Consider the following 9,965-nt stretch of genomic DNA (forward strand, 5'->3'; position numbering starts at 1 on the left):
TCCATTCTCCTTGACATAAGTGTATGGATGTTCCCACCCCAGAGAGCAAATCTTCATAATGGAAGCCAAAGGTGGTCGTTCCATTCTTCTTGCCAGGGACTGGCTTAGGAATAGACATGTGACCCATTAGGACCAAGGAAGCACGAAAGGGGGCATTCTTCTAGAGGGCTTCTGTGAAAGGTTTCCTTATTCTTAAGGCAGAGGCAAGGATGAGATGATTCTATTTTATCTCTGGCCTTCATTGAGACCGCATGTAATGTTTGACACAGTGGCAGCTATCTTGTGGCCATAAGGAAAATTAGTTTGAGGGTCAAATCAACACACCAAAGATGGCAGAGAGGAGACAGGGGAAGAACTGGGGTCTTTTATGACATTGCTGATCCAGGGGCCCTAAATTGCAATCACAGAGCAGAGAGAAATTTGATGCACACAGAAGAAATGAAGTCAATGTGACCACGGAGACAGAAATTGGAGTAATGTGGCCACAAGCCAAGGTGTGCCAGCAGCCACCAGCAATTGGAAGAGGCGAGGAATAGATTCTCCCCTGGAGCCTCCAGAGGGAGGGCAGCCCACTGACACCTTGACTTCTGCCCAGCATTTTCTCTGCCTTTCTGATCCAGGAGGTCAAGCAGGGTCCCCAGTGCTCCTGTGCCTGTGGCAGAAATGGTAGGAAGAGGTTGAGCTGCACGGGAGTTGGACAAAAGAGGACTTTAAAAAATGGCCTGTAGAATTCCAGGAGTCAGAAGTTGAGTCATCCATCCAGGAATCTTTATTATGCACCTGCTGTGTGTCACACCTGCTGGGAATACGGTTATAATAAGACTCAGAATCAGCTTTGGGCCTCAAAGAACGAGTGGAAAGGGCCTTCCCCAGAAGGAGCTGGCAGCTCTGAAAGACGCTTATTGATGATGGGGGTGGATTCATGTTGTCCAGGTACTCAGCTGGGGACGCAGCTGTTGGGGTGCAGGAATTCCCCAGCCCATCCTGCTGGCCCTGCTAAGAGACAGGCCTGGGCAGGAGGAGACTGGAATCTCCAAAGCAGATGTGAGGAGGGAGCTAGCCCAAGGTCAGCTGTTGGCTCAAGTTTCTCCTGTAGTCAACACAAGGGCAGTGGAAGAACCCGGCCTGGAGTCCAGCCTGACCCGGAAGGAAGTTCATGGGGTGAAGTGTGAAGCTGCCAGGCTCAGAGACCTGCAGCTGAGGGTGTGTGGGTAGGGGTGGGGACTGGAAATAGCAGGCCAGAGAGCTGCCAGCCCTTTCCAGGGACAGCCCTCTTTCACGCTAGAGAGGAGCCATGATTGCAATCACTGCTGTGTCTGCTGGGCCCTGGAAGATGGCGGAGTCCCTGAGGGACAGAGGAGCTTCCAGGCCTCTCCACCCCTGGTGGGCATGCGGTGTGGCCTGGACCTTGGACCTTGGTTTTTATGTGACTCTCACCTGGGAATGGGAATGGTATGTGACCTCTTCCCAAGGCCCTCCATGGCACACTGGAGCTGAGAACTCCTGCTTGACACACTGAGTAAGCAGGCAGGGGACCACGAGGGCATTTTTCTTCAACCTCATGGAAGAAACAGAGCTCAGGGAAGAGGGAGGGGTCTTGTCAGGAAGAGAAAGGAATGTGGGGAGTGGAGTCCTTCGCCAGGACCCAAGGTTGAGGACACCAGTCAGCACCCAGTGATCAGAACATTCCAGCACATTCCTCAGGAAGAGAAGCCGCTGTGCTCTTTTTGTTGGTTTGTGGGGGCAAAGGGGATGGCACTTTGAAAGTCAGACATGGTGAAGGCAGCCACAGCTTTGGGGGTGCTAGGTGGCTCTCTATCTCTCTTCTCTCCTCTGTTTCTTTCTTCTTGTCCCCTCTCTTCCCCTTCCCTTCTTTCTCTCTTCTCCCTCCATCCTTCCTTTTCTCACTGTATGTCTCCGTGACATCGGGTCTCTCTTTCTGTCTACCACTCACATCTATGTCTGTGCTTTTCTCTCTCTCTCTCTTGCTGTCTCTCACACAGAGCCTGGCTTTATTCCTATTACCTCAGCTGAAGGCCCAGGACACCTCAGGAAGCGCCTGTGCTCCGGCCCTGCCCAAGCACACTTTTTCCATGTTCTCCTTTACACTTCCTCATGCATCCCTTCTTTTAACACGTGCTCACGTCATCCGTGCCTTTCAGGTCCCTTCACATATTTTCATCCGTTTTTATCAGCAAATATACAGGCATCTTCCTGGTGCCCCCTGTCCCATCCTCTTGGCCCAGACCCAGGCTGACAGAAGTGTCAGCTCCTTGGGGCCTGCTGGGGATGGGCGATAGGTAGGTGGTGCCCGCAGAGATCGGGCTCCTCACCCTCGACTCCTGAGAAACCACTGAAACAGGAGGGGGCCATTACAGCACCCTCAGCTCTCAGCCTCCTGGGGCTGCTCCCTCCTGAGGCCAGGACCCAGGATGAGAGCACCCAGGTAAAGGCTGCAGAGCTCCCCAATAGCCCACAGATTAGAGGGAGAGCCTGGGGCCTGATCTCTGACCAGGACCTCTGGCGAATCATGTAATCTTTTTGAGCCTCAGGTTCTTTTCTTTAAACCTGGAAAATTGATATTTTGTTCGCTGTATTGCACAAACGGTTACCCAAAATGGGTATTTTGTACTTCCTCAGGAATGGATATTTTGTACTCAAAATACCCATTTTGGGAACAAAGGGTGCCTTAACGTATAAACTCAATCCTGCAACGACCTCACGACTAGGCAATCTTATCATCTCTGTGGGGAAATGGAGGTTTAGAGAGGTGAAGTCACTCATCCAAGGTTGCTCAGCCGATAAGCAGCAGAGCTGGGTTTCAAACTCGACAATCTGGCCCCAGGCCCTACACCCTTATGGTTGAGTGTTTTCCTGATGGTCTGTGAAATGCTCTCTTCTTCCACTTTTCTGGGATGGCCTGGGAGAACACAGTTGGTGCCCCTCTCCGGATACTTCTGAGAAACTATATTTCCAGGTCTGGCTCTATGGACGAGTGCCCACAGTGTGGTTGTCCAGTCTGCAGAAGTGATAGTCCAGGTGCTGAGAGCACGTGGCCACCTCCACCTGGGTCTTCTGAGGGACACAGGGTCACTGAGTGGAGGGAAGGCTGTGATCCAGGGCTGCAGTAACCATCTGTGTTTTCCCCTAAGTCTCCTCAGGCTTTGTTGCCACAATACATTTATTTTTGGAGAATTACCATCCCCAGTTCAGCACACCGGGCCTCTTATTTGCCAGCTGCTTTCTCTCTGGTTTCTGTTTAACTATGGTGTGTATTGACTTTGCTGCTGCTATCTTTGTTTCACCTCTAAAAAGAGTATTTGAGTGGCAAGTACTGTTTATTCTCTCATTTCTTCAACAAATGTGACTTCCATGCACAGGACACTGTGCTAATTACTCTGGGGGATATGAAAAATGAAACTGGTGTGGCCTTTGCCCTCAGGAATCTTATAGTCCACTAGGGACACACTAACATGCACAGAGGTCACTGTGATGCCATGTGGAGTGTGGTGAGAGCATTAGCACCAAACACGCACATCGGGACTTCAGACAGAGCTCTTAGGGAAGCTTCCCAGAGGAAATGATGTATAAATAACTAAGTTAAAGTGCAGAGACCCCCAAAACACAGTGATTTATATAAGATCAATCTTAAAATATAATTGTATTTCTCTCTCCTGTGACGGTGCGGATATAGGTGGCAGTTGAGGCTGCTGGGATAGCTCAGCTCCACAAGGTCATTCGGGGACTCAGTTCTGCTCTACCTTGTTACTTTGCTCCAGCCTACGGCTAAAACTTGGTCATTGCCACAATAGTGTTCCAGCTTATGTGCTGGGTGGAGAGGATGGAGGAATATACAGCAGGTGCTTTAGGGCCTGGACCCAGAAGTGGCTCACATATCCTGTTGGCCAGAACTTGGTCATTTAGCCACATCTAGTTACAAAGGAGATGGGGAAATGTAGTCGATAGCCAGGTGGCCAAGTGCCCAGCCAAAAATTTAATATGGAAGAAACAGATAACAGGGATTATTATCTCCATGACTCTATCACAATGAGTTGGACCTTGGCATATAAATAGAGCCTTGCTAAGTAAAAATTAGAATGAGAGGGCATTCAGGTGCCTTCCAGAAAATGTCAGAGGTAAGGAAAGGTGCAGGTGTATTTAGAGAAAGTGAATATCCAGCATAACTGAAGTGTAGGGTTTCTGCAAAGGAGGTTGTGACCTACCTACAGGTGGAGATAGGGCAGGCCTCATCTCTTTAACAGGCTGCTCAGCCTTCCAAATAGAATGTATCCATGCCAGCTGTACACCTTCTATCCCAAACACTTGATTCTTCTCTAAAAAACCACACAGGATGTATGTTCTCTGAGCCCTACTCAGGAAATTTAACCTTGAGCTGATAGTGATCTAGATCCTATCAAAATCTTGGCTTCCTAAGGGTATGCTATTTGACTACTTTTTTTAAGCAATGATTCTTGTATGTATTGATGCTGATCCCAGAAAGTTCTATGAAGGACTACATTAGCCCAGTCTCCTAGCGGAAGCCCTTCACCATGTCGAGTTTCACGTTAAGCTCTTGGAAGAGATGGCCACGCGAAGAACACTTTGGTATGTTCCATTAAAACATTACTGAGGATGTTGCTCACATTTTGTTCATGGTATAACATGGTATTTTAAAATAAAAATCAACCACAGGCTCTATATCTTGCAACATGCTGTTGCTCTGTCCTTGGCATTCAAGACTAAACAAACATTTATCAAAGCACTGGCTATTGACAGATACTGGGCCAGGTGCTTGGTGGGAATATAGAGAGATGAGACACAGTCCCTAACTTCCAGGAGCTCACAGTCTGGGGCAGGGGATAGGGATGTGTGGCTTGAGAGGCAGACAGATAAGTAATAGGAATTTATGACATAATTTGGTAAATGTTGTGTGAAGCACAGAAAAAGATGCTATAAGAGCCTGGAGAGAGAAGGTGAGGAAGGCCTTCTGAAGGAGCTAAGTCTTGGAGATGGAATAAGGGTCAATAACATTAATCATGAGGAATGGATAAAACAATGTTCTAGGCAAAGGCAACAGCTTAGCAAAGTCATGCAGAAATGAGACAGGGTGGGGCTCAGTGTGGCTGTGGTTTAGGAAGAGGAGCGGGGATTCAGCTGGAGGGATAGGCTGGGCTAGTCACAGGGGCCTTGCAGCCCTGCTGAGGAATTTGGGCTTTTGCCCACAGGCTCTATACCATCCTGGCAGATGATCAGATCCATATCTTAGAAATGTCAGTCTTGTCAACATAAGTTAGGGAATAGACTAAGAAGGGAAGCTGTTGCAATATGTCAGGTGAGAAATGATGTGGCCTTAAACATGTGAAGACAAGGTGGACGGAAGGATGTGGAAAGAGGTTGGAGGAATATTAAGGAAGAAGAATCAATAGCACTTGGTGACTGATTTGGGGGTAAAGGAGAGGGAGAAGGTGATGGGATGGTGAGGTGTTTGGACTGGCAGTGTTACTCCTTTAGAACCAGCTGACAGGGGAAGGAGCAGGTGAGGGGTGGGGAATGAGGCGTTTGACTATGGAGGTGGGCCAGGCAGTCAGATATGCAGGAGGAAGGTAAAGATTTTGGCGTTTCCAGTGTGCAGGTGCAGGTTAAAGATAAGGAGTGTGTCTAAAGCCAGTAAATACCGAATGACACACCTGCGGTGTTGTCAGATGCTTTTTATTCCACATGAGAAGTTGATGCAATGCCTACTGTGGGCCTGAAGCTTTCACACTCACTCATTTAGCCGGCTCCATAAAGCTGTGAGGAAGAATGCATTTACTTATCGACGCTTGGCTGGAGAAAGGATTTAAGCCTATAGGTATTATCACTGGGCTGATTTTACGGTGAGGTTCAGAAAAGTGAAATGAGTGGTAGCAGGCCAGATTGCACAGAAGGCGGTGGAGGGGGATTGAAGGGCAGGCCTCTGCAGCCTGGTCTATACCACAACTGCCTTTTGTGATGTGGGTGCCCTTTGAGCAGGAGAGGCGTAGCTGCTGGTAGCACATGCTGCTCACAGGGGACTACATGAGTCAGTGGGGCAAGGGCACCTGAGCATGGCCTTGGCTCCCGTGCACGCACTGGGTTCTGACTCTGGCACAACCCTGGGCATACTCAACACAGCGAGCTGGTTTGGTGCTCATTTTATCATCCTTTTGGAGCAGGAGGATTTCTGCCCCTCTTAGCCCTCCACATCCCCTGCTGTCCTCATGGCTGGAGAGGAGGCCTGCAATGAGGCAAAACTGACACCAAGGCAGGCCCATCCACGGTAAAAGCAGAGGTGTACTGGCATTAGGTGTTGAAAGATTTGCATGCAGAAGGGGTTGGGGGGAGGAAGTACTTAACCACTGATGTTTATTTAGTGCAAGGCTGGCACAGTGGGTTGAATTGTGTCCCCCCCCGCCCCCACAAAATATGTCCCAGTACCTGTGAATATGAGCTACCTCTGCAGATGTAGTTAAGAATCTCCAGATGAAATCATCTTGGATTTAGGGTGGTTCTAAATCTAGGGTCTCTCTGTTGCCCAGGCTGGAGTGCAGTGGCACCATCTCAGCTCACCACAGCCTCCACCTCCTGAGCTCAAAAGATCCTCCCGCATTAGCCTCCCGAGCAGCTGGGACTACAGGTGTGCACCACCAGGCCTGGCTAATTTTTGTATTTTGTGTAGAGTTGGGGTTTCACCATGTTGCCCAGGCTGGTCTCAAACTCCTGGGCCCAAGGGATCTGCCCACCTCAGCCTCCCAAAGTGCTGGGATTACAGACATGAGCCACCGTACCCAGCCTGATTCTACTGTCTTTATAAGAGAAAGAAGAGGGAACTGTGACACATGGGGAAGATGGTCATGGGAAAATGGGGACAGAGATTGGGGTGATACAGCCACGAATCCAGGAATGCCTAGGGTTCCCAGGAGCTGGAAAAGGCAAGGAAGCTTCTCTCCTAGAGGCTTTGGAGGGAGCGTGGCCCTGCTACCACCTTGATTTCGGCTCAGTGATGCTAATTTTGGACTTCTGGCTTCCAGAACCATGACAGAACAAATTTCTGTGGTTGGAAACCACCAAGTTTGTGGCAATTTGTTGCCGCAGCCCCAGGGAATGAACACAGCTGGCAGACATGTGGCAGGCAAGTGCCTCCTACACCCAAGAAGGATGCCAATAATCACCCTCAGTATCCCTTCTGGGGAACCCGGTGCCACCCTTGATCCTGCCCACAGAGCCCTCTGGCAGCTGCTGCCACATGACTGGAGCTGTCACACTCCATGCTGTGATTTAGTGCTCACCACGTCCCTAACACTGGACTAGGCTCAGGCAGTACAGAAAAGGGTCTGGCAGGGCCACTGTTCTCAAGGGGCCTGGAGCCTTGGCCTGTGTGGGTGTGGGGCGTGGGCATATCACCTCTGGAGCATGAACAGTGCCTGCCAGTCTCTGGACATCTGCTCAGGCCACCCAGCCTCAGCTCAGCAGCTGGGCTTTCTCCAGCTTTTGGGCTGTCCAGCTGCAGCTCAGCAGACAGCAGCCTAGGACCTGTAACTTATTCACCCCAAGGTGAGTTCACCTTGGGGTGAATAAGTTACCCACAGAGATCTAGGCAGAGAAAACTACCATTTGAGCCAACAGGTTAAAGAAAACGCACCAGTGCCTGGATTTTGCCTTTAAATCCAGGGACAGCCTGGATTTAAAGGTCTATGAAATTCCTGAGGTGAATTCTTCCTGGAGCCACGGAGAAGGATGACACAGAGCAAGTGTGACATGGGAGGTGGGTCTTAAAGGAGAAGCAAAACTATCCGGGTATGGGGAAAAGGACAAAATATCCTACAGGATGCAGCCTCCCCTGCCCTCAAAGAGGGGTGCTTATTCTGATGGCGGGGGGATTTCCTTAGGGCTTTCTCTTCCTTTTCTTCGGCTCAGTCCCCTCCAATTGCTTGCCTCAGAATCACTGGCTATACTTATACAAAAGCGGATTCCCGAACTGCCTCCCAGACAGACTGAGTTTGAATCTCTGTGGCTAGGACCTAGATATCTGCATTTTTAATAAGATCCCAGATGATGCTGATGTATCGTCAGCTAAGAATTACTGGCCTAAAGGTACTTCCAACACGGCCTGCCATGCCAGTACAAAGCAGGTGTGCACACTTTTGGAAGGATCCCCATTTTCTTCTGGGGAACTGGCCTTGGGATATGACCAATAGCGCCCCATAGCTCTCAGAACAACCCTGTCCCCATGGGCCCTCGTGGGCAGGCTGAGCACAGCAGTGTGGCACTCAGTGGCTGGCCTGGGATTTGGTGGAAATAAGTTTGCTGGTTTTCAGCCAAGCGGCCTGAAGCAAACGATTTAACCTGTCTTGATTTCCTCATCTGGAAAATGGGGACACCAATAGAACCAACAAAAAGTGTTGAGAGGACTGAATGCCGGCATGTGCATGAAATGCCTCATCGGTGCATAGCACAGCATTTGATAACTCAGAGCTTTTCCAAAAAGGTATGATGATGAAAACCTTATTCAGAAGAAAGAAAACTTCACAGAAATCATTATTACAAAGCCCAGCTGAAGCTCTCCTGCACATCAGACCCCTCCTGGGGAGTGTTTGGAAAACATCAGTCTAGTGGCCCCTCCCCAGTCTTATGCCTTCCCCAGCCTTCCCTCCCATCTGTGAAAACAGAGGAATCTCTAGTGGGCGGTATCTGAGTTTTTTGAAAAAGAGAAAGCTTTCCTATGGTAAGAAGCACCTGGGGGCACTTGAAGACATGGCCTGGCCTCTCTGGAAAATTCTGCTTTTGGTATTGGAGATGGGTTCTTGCAATTTACATTTTAATCAGGTGCTTCTTAACTTTTCAGCAGTTAAGGAAGCACTGGTTTAAAGTGGGTTTAACCTTCTGTGGTTGAGAGAGGTTTTGGCGCCACCTTGACCAGCCGAGGCTGTCTCCCCTGTTACCCACAATTCCTTGTGGCGACACCACCTCTATCTAGGAGGGAAGTGTCACTTATGGTGCAGAGCCCGCTAGTTGTGTTTGGAGATTGCAAAGCACAGTCTTCGTCGGTCTGTGTATGTGTTCATGTAAGTGTGCACACACCTGCACACTTCTGAAAACTACCTCGATGATGGCAGGAAAAAAGAACTGGCTAAAATTGTAGAAGTTGAGGGCCAACACAGTGCTCAGAGGAACTTTAACGCTAAATAAAAACAAAGGATGAGGAGGGGTCCCATGGACAGACGGCGGGAACGGGAGACTCAGTTCAGAGTGGAGGCCCCTGACTGAAAGGCAGCAGTCCCCACGTGGAGCTCTCACCTTCTGGATGGCTCAGCCTGGCAGGCTGCTTCTCTTTGAGAATCCTGGGAGGCTCGCCCTTCCCCATGTACTTCAAGCCTAGAGAAGTGTTGGGAGCTGTCCTGCCACTCGTGGGGCAAGGGGAGGACTGCTTAGCCAACCCTGGTGAGACGTGAGCTAGGGAGAGGCTGCCGTTCTTGCCCCTGCCCTCCCATGTTTTTCTAAGGATGATTCTAGAACCTTCTCTCTGTGTCCTCCATGGAGCTGGCTGCCAAGGGGAAGCTTTGCTTACCCAGTCCGGTGCTGCTGGTGGTGCCTTAGTCTTCTGACATGATCTCTGTAACAGGGACTTGAAAATAACACTCAGAGCAGTGCCCTGTTCAAATGGTCACAGTTGACATCCTGAGGAACCATCTATTTTGGGCATGTTGAAGTTTGGAGCAGATCAGTGCTGGATAAACAGCATTTTTCTAGGACTAGACCAGGAACACCAAATACAGTAGAAATGTAACAAGCCCTCAGAAGATGATTTATGAAAAGAAAACAAAATGTGTAATTCTGTGAATATACTAAAAACCATTGAATTATGCTCTTTAAATGAGTGAATTATATGGTATGTAAATTATATCTCAATAAAACTTTTACAAAAAAATAATTAAATGCTGAAAAGT

The 9,965-nt window shown here is 49.2% G+C and overlaps 1 long non-coding RNA gene across 1 annotated transcript; it reads right to left on the bottom strand.

The window, feature by feature from the left end:
• Positions 1-349: 349 nt before the first annotated feature.
• Positions 350-9,372, bottom strand: LOC116813440 (uncharacterized). Its single transcript, XR_004370972.1, has 3 exons — positions 9,316-9,372; positions 1,438-1,596; positions 350-652 (listed from the first exon to the last, which is right to left on the bottom strand). It is a non-coding gene; the product is annotated as an uncharacterized LOC116813440 (long non-coding RNA).
• Positions 9,373-9,965: the final 593 nt, after the last annotated feature.

Source organism: Hylobates moloch, unplaced genomic scaffold (assembly GCF_009828535.3).
Source record: "Hylobates moloch isolate HMO894 unplaced genomic scaffold, HMol_V3 SCAFFOLD_9, whole genome shotgun sequence".
Classification (NCBI taxonomy): Eukaryota; Metazoa; Chordata; class Mammalia; order Primates; family Hylobatidae; genus Hylobates; species Hylobates moloch.